This window comes from Pleurodeles waltl, chromosome 10 (assembly GCF_031143425.1).
Source record: "Pleurodeles waltl isolate 20211129_DDA chromosome 10, aPleWal1.hap1.20221129, whole genome shotgun sequence".
Lineage (NCBI taxonomy): Eukaryota > Metazoa > Chordata > Amphibia > Caudata > Salamandridae > Pleurodeles > Pleurodeles waltl.
The window spans coordinates 644294307-644315942 of NC_090449.1; positions in this window are offsets into that span (position 1 = coordinate 644294307).

The following is a 21636-nucleotide window of genomic DNA, read 5'->3' on the forward strand; positions in this document are numbered from 1 at the left end:
TTTCAAATCTGCCTACAGGAAAGTGCTTCAAACGCAAGGTGAATTGAAGTGTTGAAATGGGCAGATTTATAACCCAGTGTATTAACTAAACTGCAGATGGTGTTTCAGCCACAGTAAAAGGCAATTTTTCCAACCTTTCAATGTTGAGCTTATTATAAGTTGCTTCTTTCTTAGCCATTATATGTTGCTTTCACATCAAATTAAACATGGCAAATAATAGACGTATTGCCAGGGCACGCAACCACTTTTCAAAACTTGTGCTGTCCAACCCAACTGCATAATGAACCTAAGTTGACTCTGTCCATGGTGTACAAATGACTTATTGTTTTGTATTATGTCAATTGCAGATGAAACAATGTTGTTAAGTGTGGATATGCATTTGGACAAAGTGCTCATACCATTATCTACAACAGCTAAAGATTTCTGCAAGTTGTCCTGATTTATCTGCCGCAACCAGGCGACAGCTTCCCGTTGGGATAGTTTCCAAATTTCATTATATATTGCACATAAGAAGCACTCTGTGTGTGGTTTTCTGGGACCTAACAGAAAGTCTATGTTTCTGACAAGAGACTAAGGTATTCTTAAACAGCTTTTAATGTGGAAGATTTCAACCATTGGTGACATAGTTTTCCCATGCTATATGTGGTGATGATGCCAGAGTGGTGTTGCGAGAGGTAACCAGGCTCAGATTCGCTCACTCTAAAACCCCTGTGGAGTTTACAAAATGCACATGACAGCAATTTGTATCCACTGACAACAATAACCATCCATTGTGACCTGAAAGTGTTGAATTAAATGTTCAATTTTGCATCCACCCATTGTAGTGTTCTTCAGTGACTTTTAAAATCTTTTGCCATTTATCAGATATAGCTGTGATGAAATACTGGGCACATTCAATTCCTTAATTTTTGCAAAGCCTAAACAATTTGTTTGCTGTTTTGTTTCATTAAAAAATATAATTTGCAGTGGAATAAGGCATGCCTAAACAAAGCTTCCCTTCCCTGTATTTGCCAATCTGTAGTTCCCCACACACACTTTAAGTCAATCGAGTTCAACCAATATTCATAGCCTTCTAAAGCCAACTGGGAAACAAAGAAATCAGAATAAATTAATTTGCTGTCTGTTAAAAGAATGTTCTGCAATTTCATAGGAGGAAATTTAAAATAATAAGATTCAGAATTGTTGATATCATGCCCAGCTAACTATGCAACTTTTCCCACATATGTTTTGGAACTCCCCACTAGCGGAGTTGGACAATGTTCCCAGTGTGTATAATTATTAACAGTTCTCAGGGTGCTGGCTTTATGTATAAAATGATGATCGTAATGGTGGTAACATAACACTTCCCTACGATTTCCTGTTGTTTGATAAACATGTTTTCTTTCAAACACAGTGTGATATTCAAGCTCAGAAAGCGTAGAACCAACTGGTTTATATGACAATCATCAGAAACAACTGCTGGTGTTACTATATCATTCATAGAAACCTTGAATACATTTGGATTTTGAATAATTTCTGTCAGACCAAAGATATTGAATGGCACTTTATCCCAAGCAATCTCATCAGGAATCGTAATAGCTGAAATGTTCAGTAAGAACATGTCTCTTTGGACCTAATAGGAAGATGGGTACGTTTTAATGTTTCAAACCCTCATCTACCAGTTTACCAGCAGAGATATCAGGAAGATGATGACTATGTACCAGCAAAAAGAAAATTATGACAAAACCAATCCAGAGAAGGAAGGCAAGCAATGTTAACAGAATCCAAAGATAGCTCCATGGACACATGAGATAGTTAGTTTTAAGTCAATTGAATAGCTTACATGCTCTTGATACAGGTTCTGCAAAAGACGTTGAAGAATTTGAAAAGGAGTTAGTAATGTACACAAAATACACAGAAGCAGTTCGTGTGAACACAGGAGCCGGTGTCAGAGATGTATCCCATTGTGGGTTATAGTATACAATTCCATGCGTTTGTGTTGAATTTGAGTGATCTAGCTCAGAACATTGGACATTTCTTGTCATAGATGGTACTAATGAAAGTTCATTTCCCACCCACCCCAAGCTCGGGGAAGTTTTTTTGCTTAAAATTTGTAGAGGTGCATCCTGATTGGAAGTGAGAGGGGTTTGGGAACTACCCAGGAGTCCTCGTGGCCTATCGAGCAAGTCTGGCTACATGGTGTAACTTGACATTGTCAATTTAAACAAACCAATTTTCTTTAGAACCAGGCAGCAATGCTGGTATGATATTTCTGGTAGCGTCTATTCCGAGGACTGGAACAGGTGCTCAATATGAAGGGCCAAAGTTTAGAAATCAAGCCAGTTGGTGTTGTTGGTGAATCCTTAATTTCTAAGGTGGCGGCAAATGCAAATAAGTTTTCTTCATGGAACTGCTGTAATTCCTGCAAGGCAGTGATATGTTCATTTATGTCAAAAGGTGTATCTGCCACCACCGCGCCAGTGCCATCAAGATCTGGGACATACATAGGTATGCCAAACAATACCTCACATGGGGTATGCCCGCCAAAAGAAATTTTGGGCAGATTGTTAAGTGATCTCTGGACTCCATATCAAATCAAATCATTAGCATTTAAAAAGCGCGCTACTCACCCGTGCGGGTCTCAAGGCGCTAGGGACAAAGGGGGTGGTTATCTCTGCTCGAACAGCCAGGTCTTTAGGAGTCTCCGGAAAGCGGAGTGGTCCTGGGTGGTCCTGAGGCTGGTGGGGAGGGAGTTCCAGGTCTTGGCCGCCAGGAAGGAGAAAGATCTCCCACCCGCCGTGGAGCGTCGGATGCGAGGGACGGCGGCGAGTGCGAGGCCAGAGGAGCGGAGGGGGCGGGTGGGGACGTAGAAGTTGAGGCGTCTGTTGAGGTATTCCGGTCCCTTGTCGTGGAGGGCTTTGTGTGCGTGGGTGAGAAGTCGGAAGGTGATCCTTTTGCTGACTGGGAGCCAATGCAGGTGTCTCAGGTGTGCGGAGATGTGGCTGCTGCGGGGTACGTCGAGGATGAGGCGGGCCGAGGCGTTTTGAATGCGTTGTAGGCGATTTTGGAGTTTGGCTGTGGTCCTGGCGTAGAGGGTGTTGCCGTAGTCCAGGCGGCTCGTGACGAGGGCGTGGGTCACGGTTTTTCTGGTGTCGGCGGGGATCCAGCGGAAGATCTTGCGGAGCATGCGGAGGGTGAGGAAGCAGGCGGAGGACACGGCGTTGACTTGCTTGGTCATGGTGAGAAGAGGGTCCAAGATGAAGCCGAGGTTGCGGGCGTGGTCTGCGGGGGTCGGTGCGGTGCCGAGGGCCGTGGGCCACCAGGAGTCATCCCAGGCGGACGGGGTGTTGCCGAGGATGAGGACTTCAGTTTTTTCAGAGTTCAGCTTTAGGCGGCTGAGCCTCATCCAATCTGCGACGTCCTTCCATATAGACAATGCAGCCTATTATGCACAACCTGTTCATAATACTCTAGCTGTCAAGGATTGCTTTATGTCTTGGCTTTTCCACTCCACAGCCATGTTTCCCTCGGGATGGTAGGGAGACTAGAAATGGAGTTGGACAATGATTGTTGCCATGGTGTCCCTGAATGCCCTTGAGGCAATGGCAGAGCCCTGGTCTGAATGGAATTCTGCAACTGCGTATGTCCAGATGAAGTTTTGCAAATCTTTTATAACAGTTTGAGCATCGGCTGATTCTTGTGGCAATACCCATAGAAATCTGGAGCAAAAATCAACAGCAACTAAGATGTATTTGTCTGCATCATCAGGTGTTAGGGCTCCCTAGTCATCCAGATACAAACATGGTAGTAATTTTTGGAAATTAGGGGGGGTGTCTGCGGGGGGCATTTGATGGCAGACTCTCTTATTTGTTAGCAGATGTCACTACAAAAAACATACTGCTTAGTCGGCTGACCCTATGCAGACCTGGCCACCAGTAGCCTCTTTGGAGTAAGGAAATAGTAGCTGCCACACCTGTGTAAGCAGAATCAAACCCCTCATGCACTGCTTTTATGAGATTTAGGGGGTCATTACAACCCTGGCGGACAGTGTTAAAGGCGCGGTAATACCGCAAACAGGCCGGCGGACAAAAAAAGGGAATCATGACCCTGGCGGAAACCGCCAACAAAGACAGCCACTTTAACACACCGCCCGCCACGGCGGTACAGACAAGCAGCGCGGTGGTTACCGCCAACAGACATGATTGAGACAATGTACCGCCCACACTATTACAACCCGCCAATCCACCACCTTTTCCGGGGCGGATGCACCGCGGATAAAAACACGTTGGAAACAGCTTTTACTATGGGAAAACGCTCACCTCAACACATCCCACGAGGAAGGAGGACACCATGGAGCCCGAATTACAAATCCTACCTGCTCTTGTTTTTCTGTTCCTTTACGACCAACAGCTACGTAGGCGCAGAAGATACCGGTGAGTACTGCACCTACGACACGGGGGAGGGGGGAAGCAAAAGTTAGGGGGACACCCACCAAACACCCCCACCCCCACCCTTGCATATCACAACATACACACCAATGCATTCACATAAATCACAGTAACAACCCACAATCCCCCTGGAAGAATGCAAAGACAATGCGAAAATCGGGCAAACATTGTAATGTGCCAATATACATGTCATACAAAAATATACAGATATACATATCTCAAAATCACTCTTATTTACACATACAATCCGAGAAGTAGTGCAGATATGTACACAACAATGTCCGGCCACCAACAGTCCGAAAAAGCATGGGCGAGGCCCACAATAGATACCTGACCAAAATCGGAGAGAACACTGCCGGGGCATCAGATAGAAACACTACATGCACCTCAGGTGGAAGGGAAGGGGGGGCAACTCAGCTAGATGAATGCGAAGCCAGATCCACGACGGGGCTCCATGCCCATTGATGTATCCTGGGGAGTGCAAAGCCACAGTCTCTCAAGTCACTACAGTGGGTGGTTTTCCCACTGTGCCATCCTGGGGAGTGCAAAGCCACAGTCTCTCAAGTCACTACAGTGGGTGGTTTTCCCACTGTGCCATCCTGGGGAGTGCAAAGCCACAGTCTCTCAAGTAGATGCAGGTCTCCACTGGTTCTGGAGGGGGACTGGTGCCCAGACTGGATGAGTCTCCACGTGAAAGTACCTGTCCTGTCACTGTCCCAGCTGCACATGGGATAAGGATGCCTGATGTGGCGGTCCATTCATTCCTAGACGGTGCATGCCCTGTTCAGCTGTACTTTGCCATGGCGGTCTTTGCCCTGTTCAGCTGTGCTTTGACATGGCGTTTCAGGACTGTTCAGCGGTGCTTTGCCATGGCGGTTCAGGACTGTTCAGCGGTGCTTTGACATGGCGGTCTTTGCCCTGTTCAGCTGTGCTTTGCCATGGCGGTCTTTACCCTGTTCAGCGGTGCTTTGACATGGAGTTTCAGGACTGTTCAGCGGTGCTTTGACATGGCGCTCTTTGCCCTGTTCAGCGGTGCTTTGCCATGGCGGTCTTTGCCCTGTTCTGCGGTGCTTTGACATGGCGTTTCAGGACTGTTCAGCGGTGCTTTGCCATGGCGGTCTTTGCCCTGTTCAGCGGTGCTTTGCCATGGCGGTCTTTGCCCTGTTCAGTGGTGCTTTGACATGGTGTTTCAGGACTGTTCAGCGGTGCTTTGCCATGGCGGTCTTTGCCCTGTTCAGCGGTGCTTTGCCATGGCGGTCTTTGCCCTGTTCAGCGGTGCTTTGACATGGCGTTTCAGGACTGTTCAGCAGTGCTTTGCCATGGTGGTTCAGGACTGTTCAGCGGTGCTTTGATATGTCGGTCTTTGCCCTGTTCAGCGGTGCTTTGCCATGGCGGTCTTTGCCCTGTTCAGCGGTGCTTTGACATGGCGGTCTTTGTCCTGTTCAGCAGTACTTTGCCATGGCGGTCTTTGCCCTGTTCAGCGGTGCTTTGACATGGCGTTTCAGGACTGTTCAGCGGTGCTTTGCCAAGGCGATCTTTGCCCTGTTCAGCGGTGCTTTGCCATGGCGGTCTTTGCCCTGTTCAGCTGTGCTTTGACATGGCGTTTCAGGACTGTTCAGCGGTGCTTTGCCATGGCGGTCTTTGCCCTGTTCAGCAGTGCTTTGCCATGGCGGTCTTTGCCCTGTTCAGCGGTGCTTTGACATGGCGTTTCAGGACTGTTCAGCGGTGCTTTGCCATGGCGGTCTTTGCCCTGTTCAGCGGTGCTTTGCCATGGCGGTCTTTGCCCTGTTCAGCAGTGCTTTGACATGGCGTTTCAGGACTGTTCAGCGGTGCTTTGCCATGGCGGTTCTGATACGGACATTGGTGTGTGGCATGACGATCTCTACACTGGGCATTGGGGTGTGGCATGACGATCTCTACAATGGGCATTGGTGTGTGGCATGACGTTCCATAATTGCCCAGCGGGGCTGTGGCATCCTGGGCCCTCCTGGGCTGTGACTCTGGCGGTGGTCTCTGGACCAGTGAAGATACTTGTGCCCTCCTGGGCTGTGACTCTGGCGGTGGTCTCTGGACCACTGACGATAGTTGTGCCCTCCTGGGCTGTGACTCTGGCGGTGGACTCTGGACCAGTGACGGTACTTGTGCCCTCCTGGGCTGTGACTCTGGCGGTGGTCTCTGGACCAGTGACGATACTTGTGCCCTCCTGGGCTGTGACTCTGGCGGAGGTATCTGGACCAGTGACGACGGTGCTGGCGGTTGTGTCTGGAACTCCGGATATGATGGCGCACTTCTCCGCCGTGACACTCACATCAGGCTGGGCAGACTTCCTCTGGACCTTCCCCACCTTTGTTGGAGTTACAGCTGACTCACCAATCGCCTTCGATCCCATGTCACTTGTTGTCCCACCAGGAGTCTTAAGACGGTCCCGTCATCCACTCTCCATTTTCAGAGCCTTTACAGGGGGTGGGCTGCCACTGCCTTGGCTCCGAGTCCTACTGCCTGCCCTGGTGGCCGGTGCACTCCAAAAACCTGGAACACGCACCACTGGTACTGGAGGCTTTTTGGCTGAGGCGCTACGACGGGACTGATGAATTGGAGGGGGGGGGTGGGGGCAAAAAGGTCAATTTGACAGAGGGACAGTTTCTGACGAACACTGGGATGGGTAGCTGGAGGGGGTCTGGGAGTGGAGGAAGAGGAGGTGGTTGTAGGAGCTGTCACTTTAGGTGTTTTGGGTGCAGGTGCAGGTACTGGAGGCTGTCGTGAGGTGGATGGATGTTGGGTAAGTGATTGCCGGCGTTTGGGTACTTTGGGAGGGGGCGTCACAGACACTTTGGGAGAGGACACAGGGGACGTGTAAATGGCAGTGGAGGTGGTGAGTGCAGGTGAGCGGCTTGTGGTGCTGGGTGTCCTGGTGCGAGTCCTAGTGCCTGTAGATGTGGTGAATGCAGGTGTGTGTGTAGACGAGACTGGGAGGGAGGATGGAGAAGAGGAGGAGGGGGACACAGTGGAGACAGTGGATGTTGCTGTGTCTGTATGTGGCTGAGGCTTCCGTGAGTGCCAATGGTGTGTGTGGTGCCTATGTTTGCTTGAGCTACTTGTGTGTGTTGACTTGTGTGCATGCTGGTCTGATGGTGTGCTTGGGATGGGCTGGGGTACAGGAGATTGGGTCTGGGTGGAGGAAGTTGGAGGGGGGAGGCTAGACACAGGGACAATGGCTGCCATCAGTGCTGAGGCCAGAGATTGCAGGGTTTGCTGAAGGACAGCCTGACCAGAATGAATGCCCTCCAGGAATGCATTACCGTGTTGCAACTCCCTTTCTACACCCTGGATGGCATTCACAATGGTAGACTGCCCAACAGTGAGTGACCTGAGGAGGTCAATGGCCTCCTCACTGAGGGCAGCAGGGGTGACTGGGGCAGGGCCTGAGGTGCCTGGGGAGAAGGTGATGCCCACCCTCCTGTGTGAGCGGGCACGGGGCGAACGCTGAGGGGCTGCTGGGAGGGTGGTGCTGGTAGGGGGGGTGGCGGCTGCACCTGTAGAAGTGGGGCGCACAGGTGGTGCCGCCACCACAGGGGAGCTCCCATCGGCGGACGAGTCCGTGTCGCAGGTTGGTGATCCGGTGGCCGACGTGAAGCTCCCCTTGCCCTCCGTCCCACTGGTGCATTCAGAGTCTGTGGTGTGGCCCTCCATGGCCATGTGGGATGCACCTCCCTCGTGCTCCGGTGCCACTGTACCTCCGCCTGATGATGCTGATGTACAAAAGGACAGGGAGAGCAGGAAAAGGGGGGGAGACAGAACAAAGAGAGTGTTAGTGCATGGCATGCCGCTACCGTTGGCGGACAAGACAGACGCAGCAGCCCCCTGCATTACGCCGTTCTCCTGACCTCTGCACATGCAATTTCTGGGACATGGCCTACATGGCAATGGTGGGAATCTGCGCACATGGATGCCACAGGGGCAACTATACCTCAACTTGGCACTCTGCTGAGGTGGGGTTGAGTGCCACATGGCCTACATAACGGAGGAGCCTTGCCTACCTAACTCGCCCTGGCCTAGAGACACCCACAGCCCACCTCCCCCACCCAGACCCCTCCACTGCACGCAAAGTCCGCTGAATGAGGTTGTACTCACCCCCTTGTGTCTGCTGTGATGTCCTCAAGTGCCCATCCAATTCCGGGTAGGCTACCACCAGGATCCGGAACATCAGGGGGGTCATGGTGCGACAGGCACCCCTCCCACGTTGGGAGGCCATCCCCAGCTGAGCCTCCGCCGTCTTCTTGCTGAAGCGGCGAATGTCCTCCCATCTCTTACGGCAGTGGGTGCCCCGTCTCTGGTGGGCCCCCAGGGTCCGGACCTCCTTGGCGATGGCACGCCAAATGTCCCTCTTCGGGTGGGCGCTGACCTACATGACATTAACAAGGAAAGAGGAACAGTCATTACCAACTGCACCGTCAATGTGAGTGGCCCCCTCCCTACTCTGGCCATGTGGCCCATTCATTCCCATGCATAACTGTTCCATGTACTCTGCCCCCTTCCCTCTTCCACCTAGCCCTCTCCACCCAGGCCTAGCCCATACAACGTGCTCCCTGTGTACTAACCTGTTGGTCTGGAGGACCGTAGATTAGCGTGTACTGGGGGAGGACCCCATCCACAAGTTTCTCCAACTCCTGTGCAGTGAAGGCAGGGGCCCTTGCCCCAGACGCAGCAGCCATCGTCGCTCCCAGACTGAGGTCACAGCAGCACTAGCAGTGTAGGTCCTCTCCTGTCAAAGGTCAGGTATCTAGTGAGTGAACAGATAGAAAATGGCGGTGACGTCCACGGCGGTGACGTCCGCGGCAGTGCACATCATCACCGCCGGCGCACCTGTTCATTGGCTCCTGGGACCCATAGGGTCCAATCTTAACCAATGCCGCATTGCGCCGCGGTCTACGACCGCCTACCGCGATGGTGTGCAACGGCAGCGCAGTTACCCCACAATCCCATTGTCTCAGTTAAGGGGCCCACATGGCTTCATTTACTACTGCGTCACGCATAGCTAGGCCTATACTCAACACAAATACAGGAAGGCTTTTTTGTCTGGTGTAGTCTTGTGTGTAACTGTGGGTACATACCTGGAGGAATAGTGACTGGTTCTTCGCTGTTGTCCTTCTTAGGCACCGTCAGCTGGGACATATGAGAAGATGGCAGAATCCTCTGGTGTACCGACCGCTGGTGGACCTGTTGACAATGGAAGAAAGACATATCATCGTCACCTACCGGTTTGACCGTGCCACAATCCAGGAACTATGTACCCAGTTGGAGGCAGACCTGATGTCACCAATCCGCCATCCAACTGGAATCCCCCTGACGTGCAGATGCTGTCAGTGCTCCATTTCCTTGCAAGTGGGTCATTTCAGAAAACAGTGGCCATGGCATCAGGGATGTCCCAGCCTATGTTTTCCAACGTGCTGTCCAGAGTGTTGTCTGCCCTGCTGAAACACGTAAGGAGATACATCATTTTCCCTCAGGTGGATGATTTGCCTACAGTGAAAGGTGACTTCTATGCCCTTGGACATATCCCCAACGTCATAGGTGCCATTGATGGGACCCATGTAGCTCTGGTCCCCCCCGCAGGAGTGAACAGGTGTACAGAAACCGGAAGAGTTATCATTCCATGAATGTCCAGATGGTCTGTTTGGCAGACCAGTACATCTCGCAGGTAAATGCAATGTTCCCTGGCTCTGTGCATGACGCCTACATCCTGCGGAATAGCAGCATCCCTGATATGATGGGTCAACTCCAGAGGCACCGTGTATGGCTATTGGGGGACTCTGGTTACCCCAACCTTTCGTGGCTATTGACCCCAGTGAGGAATCCCTGGACCAGGGCAGAGGAACGGTACAATGATGCCCATGGGCGGACTAGGAGGGTAATCGAACGCACCTTCGGCCTTCTTAAGGCCAGGTTCAGGTGCCTCCATATGACAGGTGGATCCCTATTCTACTCACCGAAGAAGGTGTGCGACATCATCATCGCCTGCTCCATGCTCCATAATTTGGCATTGCGACGCCAGGTGCCTTTTCTGCAGGAGGATGATCCAGATGACGGTGTTGTGGCAGCTGTGGAGCCTGTGGAGCCAGTGGACAGTGATGAGGATGAAGCTGAGGATGAAGAAAACGACAACAGGGAGTCAGTCATACAGCAATATTTCCAGTGACACACAGATGAGAACATTTTCTGGTTTAACATTACATTAACTTTCACACGTCTACCTCTATCCTATACCTACATTTCACTCACTATTTGTTAATTGAGTTGCACCCTTCCATTTCAGTTTCACAAGTGTGGTAACCTACGTGTCAACTGCTTGCATCCTTCAAGGGCTTGTGATGTGTGACATTGGTATGTTAGCCTTACAATGGGTAACCCATTATGACACTGTAATTGATAATACAAAGTTCCAAATCATAGACTGACTAAAGAATTTTTTGGCTTTCAAGGGTGTTTATTTAAGTGCTAAAAAAATCAAGGAAGGTTGTAAAATGGTGATGGGTGATGGTGGAGGAATGTCCATGGCAGAGGCCAGTCTATTCGTCTCACAGGTGCACTGCCCATCTGGGCATTGGAAGTGGAGCTGGGGCAGTTCCAATCTGGACATGGTGACAAAGTGGGACAGTGGGAGGACAATCAGGGTGGTCTTATTTCCTGGCGGGGTCTTGCCATCTTGCTCTGTCCTGTTCCTGGATCTCAGGGACCGCTTGCGTGGTGGTTGTCCGTCTGCAGGGGATGGGGTGCTGGTGTGGTGGTCCTGTGGCGGGGCGTCCTGTCCACTAGCGCCGGCGGAGGTGGTGGGCAGTTCGTCGTCCTGGCTAGTGTCAGGGGCCACTTGGAGTGCCACGGTGTCCCTCAAGGTCTTTTGAATGTCCGTCAGCACCCCTACGATGGTGCCCAGGGCGGAGCTGATGGTCCTGAGCTCCTCCCTGAACGCCAAATACAATTCGTCCTGCAGACGCAGGGTCTCCTGAAACTTGTCCAGGACCGTGGCCATCGTCTCCTGGGAGTGGTGGTATGCTCCCATGATGGAGGATAGGGCCTCGTGGAGAGTTGGTTCCCTTGGCCTGTCCTCCCTCTGTCGCACAGCAGCCCTCCCAGTTCCCTTGTGTTCCTGTGCCTCCGTCCCCTGGACCGTGTGCCCACTACCACTGCCCCCAGGTCCCTGTTGTTGTTGGGGTGGTGGGTTAGCCTGGGTGCCCTGTAATGGTGGACACACCGCTGATTGACCTGTCCTGGGTAGGGAGGTTTGGGCCCGCTGGGTGGGTGCTGTGCTGGTGTTACCAGAGGGTGGCAGCTCGGTGTTGGGCTGTGGCTGGGCAAGGGGAACTGACTGTCCTGAGGCCCACGATGGTCCGAGCTGGTCATCAGGATCCAGTGGGGCAGAGCTGCTGTCGTCACTGTGGGCCTCTTCTGGGGGTGGAGTGGTGTTGTCTGGACCCTCTGGTGTGGTGATGTTCCTTTGGGTTCCTGCAGGGGTATAAGCACATGATTATTGCATCTGTGTGTGTAATGGTGTGCAATGGTTGGGTGTGCGTGATCCCCAGTGCAGGCATTCCTGTGTGGGGGCTTGTGTGGTGATGGTTGAGGGGGTGTTCTGGGTATGTGCAGTGAGCATGCTTTAGTGAGGGATGTCCATGCTTAGTTGTGTCATGCAGGGCTTGGTGTTGGGATGGGTGCTTGGTGTCATGGGTAGATTGGTGAGGATTTGGGGTGATAGGGGAGGATGTGAGGGTGGGGGTGTGTGATAGTTAAGATTTGACTTACCAGTGTCCCATCCTCCACCGACTCCTGCGAGGCACTCAGGATGCAAGATGGTCAGGACTTGCTCCTCCCATGTTGTTAGTTGTGGGGGAGGAGGTGGGGGTCCGCCGCCAGTCCGCTGCACCGCGATGTTGTGCCTGGAGACCGTTGAACGCACCTTCCCCCGTAGGTCGTTCCACCTCTTCCTGATGTCGTCCCTATTTCTTGGGTGCTGTCCCATGGCGTTGACCCTGTCCACTATTCTTTGCCATAGCTCCATCTTCCTGGCTATTGATGTGTGCTGTACCTGTGAGCCAAATAGCTGTGGCTCCACCCGTACGATTTCCTCCACCATGACCCTGAGCTCCTCCTCGGAGAAGCGGGGGTGTCTTTGGCGTAACATGGGGTGTTATGCGTGATGTGTGGGGTGGTGTATGTGTTGATGAGTGTGGTGAGTGTAATGGTAAGTGGTGTTTTGTGCGTGGATGTTGTGTGGGTGATGGTGTTGTGTGCCTCTGTGTGATGGGGTTGTCAATAGCTGTGCTGTCTCTCTGGCCTTCTCTCAGAATTTCTGGTTGTAGGTTTTTGTGTGTGATGTGGGTGTATATTTTATATTGTGTTGGGTGTGTGGGAGTGGTGTGTGTATGTGTATCAGGTGTGTGTATTTTGAATTGTCCAATGTGGCGGTGTTTTGTACATGTGTGTGTATTTTGAGCGCGGCGGTGTGTACCGCCAATGGAATCCCGCGGTTGAAAGACCACTGTGTGGATTCGTGGGTCGTAATAGCATAGGCGTGTTTCTGTTGGCGTGGAGGTTTTGTTTCCGCCAGTTTATCGCTGACCTTTGGTGTGGCGGAGTTGTGTGGGTGTCTGAATTTCGGCGGATTCCGTGTTGTGTGTCATAATAGCTGTGGTGGTCTGCCGCGGCCGCGGCAGTGTATTGGCGGTCTTCTGTACGGCGGTAAGCGCCTTATACCGCCAATGTTGTAATGACCCCCTTAATCTTTTTTTCTAAGTTGGGGACCACACTTTCACCCACCCATGGTATGGTCGAGAATGCAACAATTTGGGCGCTTAGGTGGTAGGGATATTTGGCGGGATTTGCCTTTGAAAAGGGCTTGCCAATAAATTTAAGCTTTCACAGCAGCCAGTGTTTCATCATCCAACCTCGTATGAAAACGAGAAATCTCAGCAGGAGAAGCCATAGCTACTGTTGACTTGGCTGCTTCATGATCCAAAGTGTTTCATACAATGTGGACTCCTACACATTGGTGGCCCAGAGTATGCACTTCATGGGCATTTGACAGCATTTCGTTCAGATCTTCTCCCTCCCACCACAGGAACCTTAGTTTGATGGTGTTCACTTTTAAATCTATGAACCCATTTTAGTGGCAGTAATGCAGATATTCATTAAAGGATTGGATGAAATAGTACAAATCACTCACAAACAGTATCAGAAGTTCAGGATCTGTATGCCCCAGTGCTAATATTAGAGCCTGAAGGTCTGCAAGTTGTGCAGTGTAGTCCCGTAGGGTCTGCATGCTTGTGCCTTGAAGGTAGAAATTGCCATCCCACATGAAACTTCTCACAGTTGTGGAAGCAGCCGAGTATTGTTGTTTAGTGCCTACCGCTGTTTTCTCTGAACCACCAGTGTAAATTATCATTTCATACTGATCAAGGGGCAAATATTTGTAGGTATTGGGTATTCAAGTTCATATTGAAGGAATTCCTGGTCTTAGTTTTGGATCAAAGACATAATCAGCAGCAGTGACTGTCAAAGATGTTGCCTATTGGATCCAACAAGGATGTAATGCTTTTGCTTTTGGAACACTTGTTTTTGTAAATAGGTCAGAGGTCTCTCTTTTATGACAGACATCTGCACAGTAGCCATAATTGTTTCAGTGGGAGCAAAGCATTGTTCAGCGGTGAAATACAAATGTGATTTGTATGCTACTGGAACAGTCTCACCTTCACTGAATGTTACATATGTTAATCCGATGGCACCAGCAATTACTCTGATGATCAAGTTTGTTTTGTTATCACATGAGTGCTTCAAGCATGTCCTGCTGCAATGCTCTAAGGATGCATGTGTGCTCAACTGTCCATTAATTACTTGAAAAGTCTGGCTGTGTTTGTGCATTGTGGATAATCAGGAATGTATGTTCTGTCAAAATTGAAAAAGCCCAGCAATGATTACAGCTTTTTGATAGTATTTGGTTGTTGTAACTGTGCACATTTTTCTGGAAAGTGCAATGCCTGGCTATTTCCTTCATCTGATAACTTGAATCCCAGAAACAGGACACTGAGAAAGGCAATGTTTGTTTTCTTGAAATTAAATGTGTAGCCCACTTCAACAAATCAGACAACAATGCAGTCCACCTTTCTCAGGTGTATGAAAAGGAAAGTATCTGTAAGGTAGATATCATCTACTTAAGACAATGCCTCAGGGTCAATATTGTGTAATATTGATGTTACACCTGCTGACAACAGTTCAGGACTGTTCATATACCCCTGTGGGAGTCAACAAAATGTTCTTTGTGAGCTAAGCACTCTGGAGGGACTTAGGGCCTGATTTGTACTTTTTGCCACAAAACTCAGTTTTGCAGCCAAAAGTATAGCGCCAGCTAGTACCATTCCACCAGCCAGGTGCCAAATTAACAGAATGGGGCAATACCGTGCTAAACTTGGGCTAGCGTCTTAAAAGAAGACTCTAGCTGGGTTGGGGTGGTGGTAGGGAAGAAGGGGGTTGTGCGTCAAAAAATTATGCTAGCCTGGTTAGAGGCACAAACAATGCATCTAATCAGACTGGCGCCATTTCCTGGCACACAACCACTAAAAATATGACTCCTGTTTAAGGTAAGACAGGAGTCATGCCTACCACCCCAATGGCCAGCACAGGGGACAAGTGTCCCCTGGCCATGGCCATTGCACCCTGTGCCCCAAGATAGGGCCCCTGATGGCAAAAAAAAAAAAAAACATTCTTACCCAGACTTACCTGGGATGAGGGTCCCCATCCTCCGGTGTCCCTCCGGTTGGGGTGGGGGTGTTCATGGGGCTTGTAAATGGCACCTGTGGACACATTCCATGGTGTTTGACAATGGAAATAGTTCCACAGGTCCCCTAACGCCTGGTCTGACCCGACAGTTAAATAATGGTGCAAAGCAAGCTTTGAACCATTATTTGGCCCCTCCTCCCACCCGTGCGTCATTTTAGCACAGGGGGATAAATATGGGGCTGTAGGGATAGCATCATTTCTTGGATGGGAACGCCTACCTTGCATCCCATTGATGCAAGCTAGGTGCATGCATCCAACAAATGGTGCAAACTCCTATATATTGACATTAGACATGTCTAACGTCAAAATATAAATATGGAGATAGATTTGTGCTGAATTTGCATAAAAAAGAGACACATTTGGCACAAAATGAGTATAAATCTGCCCCTCAGATCCCTACTTTCAGGTGCTAGACTTTGGCAGAAAAAACAACGGAAATATCCAAGGTTGTTTTGTAGTTTTTGCCCACTATAAATAATAATGCTGTGTGCATTTTGTACAGCAAATGTGTGTGACTGTTTACATGTCTGTGATCTAAGACTATTCTATATAAATGGTCTGGCTTAGCTACAGGGAACAAAGGGTTGTTTATTGGTGATACACAGGGTTCTATTACACCCTGGTACTCAAGTTGTTTGAGTATTCCTCTCACTGGTGCTTCAGCCTCATGTTTAATACGGTATTGTGGTTGAGGTTGTGGTGTGGATCTAATTGATATGCTTTGGTTGCGGGAGTCTTTATCCTATCCTACATGATTGCCATACAGCCCTGGGGCTTGTGCCAGTGATTAGCCTACAGCGTAAGCCTTTCTTAATTCTTCAGGAACAAGGACTTAGAAAAATTGGCCTGATGACATTTTTCCCTAGTGGGAGATTACGGACAAATTCTGGTGGCCAATCCTTTTCTGCCAAGAGCATATCATAGCTCAATGTTCATGTTAGTCAAAATATTACTTTAATTGTGTGCTCTATGTCTCCCTCTATTTGTATTTTCACTATGTAAACCTTAACCGATGGGAGACGTGCCTGTCTGCAGTTTCAACTTCCAAAAAAGTCATCAGTTGCTGTCACATCCAGAAGCTCCCTAAGACTACTGCAAACTATTGTGACTTCTGCCGCGCTGTCTAGCAGAGTCACTGCCCACTTCCTGTTCTTCAATAAAGTTCTCTTTATAAGTGGCATTATTAGCTGAAATTGCTGGCACTTTTTGAGTTATGCTTTCTGTTGGGGAAGATTCTCTTCCTTTTTTGTGGAAAGCTTCCGATGAACATTGTGAATCTTTTCTCAGTTTCATGTACTCATTGCATTTATCCGGTGAGTCCTGAAAGGAAGGAGATTGGCATGTATCAGCATAATGATATCTATCAGCAGTTTTTAAAGTGTCCCTATTTCTAAAATTATAGCGTTTCTCAGATGTCTTCAAATGCAGAGATTCTCCTTTTTGTTTTATACTGTCATTATTTTGTTTTTGCTTATCCCAGCATTTTTAGAACCCTCTGTGGCTTGCTTGGTAGAACCCTAATTGGATTTACCTCCTAGTTGTGGTTTACCTGGTCTGTCTCCCAGACTATCCTGACCTATACTAGAATAGGTCTCAGTTATAATCTTTGGCAGCTCACGTAATTGATTCTGTGAATGAACATCCCGGAGCCGCTGGTGTACTGCCAATAAAAGTGTTACCCCTTTAAGAATACTCAGAATTATTGAGTATACTGTGGCAAAATTGCCCATTAATCCCATCCCCAAGTGTAGGTCCAGGGTCGCCCCATATTCGTATTGAATCTACTTTAACACTTTGGAAGATTTGCGATGTTGGTGTACCATGTGCAGTAGTGTAGAGTGCAGCAAACACTGCACCCCAAGCGCAGTTGTCCACTGAGGGAATTATCCCAAATGGCAAGCACATTGTGAGAATTCTATGTTTATCTTGGGGTCCTGTATGGGGAAAGACTGCCTCCAATGTGCTTTTGTTGTGCTAGCCAAAACTGTTTTTTTCCGGTTTTGTGGGTACCTTACCCATAATTCAATGCACAGTAGCAGGGTTAATGCACACTGTGGCCACATGTGGTTGCACTGGGGCAGTTCTTGCTAGGGTTGTGTTTAAAATCTGCATTGCAATTTGTATTAAACATCTATATATTTCTACTAAATTAATGTAGAGACGGTCCACTTCTGCTACTGTAATTGTTCCTGCATTAGGTTCTGGTGTGTAGATAGCCAATTCTGGCCATGTAGGACCCTAATTACTTAAAGAACCTAATCTAACTATCTGTGGAACATGCGGTAAGGCACTGCAAAGCCACTTTTGGTGATATTGTTATGATAGTGGCATTTCAAAATATGCGTATGGTCTTAGTTTTGCAGGTGCATTTGCTGGAGTGTAGTGGTGAAATGTTTGTGTGGTCCCATCTGCTGTTGGAAAGGTGATCCTAGAAAAACAATTAAGTTCTGTATGCTGCGTGACCCTCAACAACAAATGTAACTTCTCCTCCCTCATCTGTGAGGCCACTTTTTCTTAAATGTGTTGTGAGGTAGAGTCTCATGTTTGCTGCAATTACGACCCATTGAGGGTCCGCCATATTTAAGATAGTCTTGTGCAGAGATAGAACCATCAATAGCAGAAATCCTTTTGAAAGTTCAAGCTTGAATAACCTACAGCATCAAATAGGTGCCACCTACCTAGCTGAGGATGATTTTCTCTAATATTCTCTAATATCACGCACATCTTCGTATATGGTAATAAAGGTGCCTTTAGCACATATGGGCTAGAGATACTTGAAAGATCCGTAAAGTTAATGCCTAACCAACATTGGTGGTGCCATGTCATAGAACCTTCGTTGTAATAATGAGACTGATGGATTTTAGGTGACAGCACCACTGAGCATGGGAGACTGAGTCTGAACCCACACCAAGTGATAGCTGTCAGCCTAACCCTTTTGGCTTGCTAGCAGCACCTCAACCTAACCCAAGTGTAAAGTTGATTTGAGGCAGCCTATCACATGACACTCAAAGACTTCTTAGGGAAGTTGTGGTAGAATATAGCTTACCCCTTTATCTCAGTTGTACACATCTCATACATGCAAAGACAAAGAGAAGCAGGATTTGGTTCAATGTGTTTTATTGAAGCAGCTGTATTCTATGTAAAAAGGCATGAATTGTGATTATTAGGATAATGAAACACAACACTAATAAAGTGGTTCCCAGAAAAGTGAAACAAGGGAAAAATCCCACCATATTGCCACAATAGTGATTCTAAAATCCCAGCCTGCACTACTAAGATTCTATTTATGAGCAATAGCAGTGTTAGCGTAATCTGCCTGTCTAGTCTCCAGAAGGAAACCTAATCCACATACCTGTGCTTTAGCCAGAGAAGAGATCTGTTTCTCTGCTGGAAGTCCTCCCACATTGATGGAGAGAAGACGCAGAGTTTCAGCTGAAACTCTGACAACAGAGTGCAGCAAAAGATGTCTGGCTGTCTGGAATGCCTACTCTGATGTGGTGGGGCAGTGTAGTGTTTTATAATAAAACATCTTGTTCTAAGAACTGCTCTGACCTGACAAAACATATGTTTCTGGGTAGGTTTTACATCTTACTCCTTGTACCGGCAATACCCAGTAAACTATAGTGTGCAGCCTTGGGATGAGCAAAGGATGAAAATGTCATGCAACAATATGAATAAGAAATTCTGCATGGAAGGGCAATTGATAAAAATAATAAAACATCTCCACTAGAATGAAGCTTTTCTAAAATAATAAGAGGAATATAAATGAATTGTAACTAGTTGAAAGGGTACAAGCCTCAGTCCCAGAGCTAAAATAAAGTGCCAGTGTAAATTCTAAAATAATCTCATGACAGAGCGGGATGAGGGATGACACTTTTGACAGGTTTCTTTCATATGCCTCTGTGCTGTGGTGAATTTCTCATTCTCCCCAAAACTCACGGTTAGCTCTGGTATGCTGTGGCTATTATAATAAATGATTGCTGCAATGACAGGGCAGTTGGTGCTCTGTCGTGTGAGACCCCAGTTAAGCAGCACTGGCCCTCAACTCTCTTCTGTGGCAGATTTTTTAGCAGACTTTGGGGGTCATTCTGACCCTGGCGGTCAGTTTTAAAGCGGCGGCCAACCCGCCAACAGGCTGGCGGTCCAAAAAATGGAATTCTGACCCTGGCGGGAACCGCCAACACAGGCCGCCGCTTTAACACTCTGACCGCCACGGCGGCACAAACAAACAGCGCGGCGGTCACCGCCAACAGACAGGCGGCAGACAATGTACCGCCCACCCTATCACGACTCACCAATCCGCCACCTTTTCCGGGGCGGGAGCCCCGCCGATAAAAACACGGCAGAAACAGACATTTCAAATGGAAAACGGTCACCTCGACACACTCCACACGGAATCGGAACAGCATGGAACCGGAACTCCACATCCTCCCAGCCATTGCCTTCCTGCTCTCCTTCCAGGATCACGAAGGTCGCCGCAGACGACAACGGTGAGTACTGCACCTACGACACAGGGGAGGGGGGAGGAGGAAAGGTTACAGGCACACACATATGCCACACACCCACCCCCACCCTCACCCCCACCGAAATACCTACACACCAATGCAGATTAAAAAGTCAGAGTGACACCCCCAAACCCCCAAAACAAAAATGCAAAGACAAAAGGCAATGATTGTAAAAATAGAACTATATTATAGCAATAATGAATTATAGCGAACTTAGCAATATATACAGAATTATTACACATCTAGAACTATAGATATACAAGTAGCAAAAGTCCGGCACAGTTTTGCAAAGTTCAAATGTCCGTGGGCCAATGTGCAGCAACACATGGGCAAAGCCCACACACGAGATCGAGTCCATTGGAGAGAACACTGCTGGGGCATCACAATAATAAAATACTGGCACCTCAGGGGGAAGCGAAGGGGGGGCACCTCAGCCACATGAGTCCACGACGCCAGATCCACGAAGGGCCTCCATGCCCACTGTGTCATCCTGGGGAGTGCAAAGCCACAGTCTCTCAAGTCTCTACAGTGGGTGGATTGCCCACTGTGCCATCCTGGGGAGTGCAAAGCCACAGTCCATCAGGTGGTTTACAGAGTCCACTGGTCATGGAGGAGGCATGGTGGGCAGAGTGCCTTGTGAAGCCCCTATTTCTTGGGTGCTGTCCCATGGCGTTGACCCTGTCCACTATTCTTTGCCATAGCTCCATCTTCCTGGCTATTGATGTGTGCTGTACCTGTGAGCCAAATAGCTGTGGCTCCACCCGTACGATTACCTCCACCATGACCCTGAGCTCCTCCTCGGAGAAGCGGGGGTGTCTTTGGCGTAACATGGGGTGTTATGCGTGATGTGTGGGGTGGTGTATGTGTTGATGAGTGTGGTGAGTGTAATGGTAAGTGGTGTTTTGTGCGTGGATGTTGTGTGGGTGATGGTGTTGTGTGCCTCTGTGATGGGGTTGTCAATAGCTGTGCTGTCTCTCTGGCCTTCTCTCAGAATTTCTGGTTGTAGATTTTTGTGTGTGATGTGGGTGTATATTTTATATTGTGTTGGGTGTGTGGGAGTGGTGTGTGTATGTGTATCAGGTGTGTGTATTTTGAATTGTCCAATGTGGCGGTGTTTTGTACATGTGTGTGTATTTTGAGCGCGGCGGTGTGTACCGCCAATGGAATCCCGCGGTTGAAAGACCACTGTGTGGATTCGTGGGTCGTAATAGCATAGGCGTGTTTCTGTTGGCGTGGAGGTTTTGTTTCCGCCAGTTTATCGCTGACCTTTGGTGTGGCGGAGTTGTGTGGGTGTCTGAATTTCGGCGGATTCCGTGTTGTGTGTCATAATAGCTGTGGTGGTCTGCCGCGGCCGCGGCAGTGTATTGGCGGTCTTCTGTACGGCGGTAAGCGCCTTATACCGCCAATGTTGTAATGACCCCCTTAATCTTTTTTTCTAAGTTGGGGACCACACTTTCACCCACCCATGGTATGGTCGAGAATGCAACAATTTGGGCGCTTAGGTGGTAGGGATATTTGGCGGGATTTGCCTTTGAAAAGGGCTTGCCAATAAATTTAAGCTTTCACAGCAGCCAGTGTTTCATCATCCAACCTCGTATGAAAACAAGAAATCTCAGCAGGAGAAGCCATATTTTTTATTAATTACTTGAAAAGTCTGGCTGTGTTTGTGCATTGTGGATAATCAGGAATGTATGTTCTGTCAAAATTGAAAAAGCCCAGCAATGATTACAGCTTTTTGATAGTATTTGGTTGTTGTAACTGTGCACATTTTTCTGGAAAGTGCAATGCCTGGCTATTTCCTTCATCTGATAACTTGAATCCCAGAAACAGGACACTGAGAAAGGCAATGTTTGTTTTCTTGAAATTAAATGTGTAGC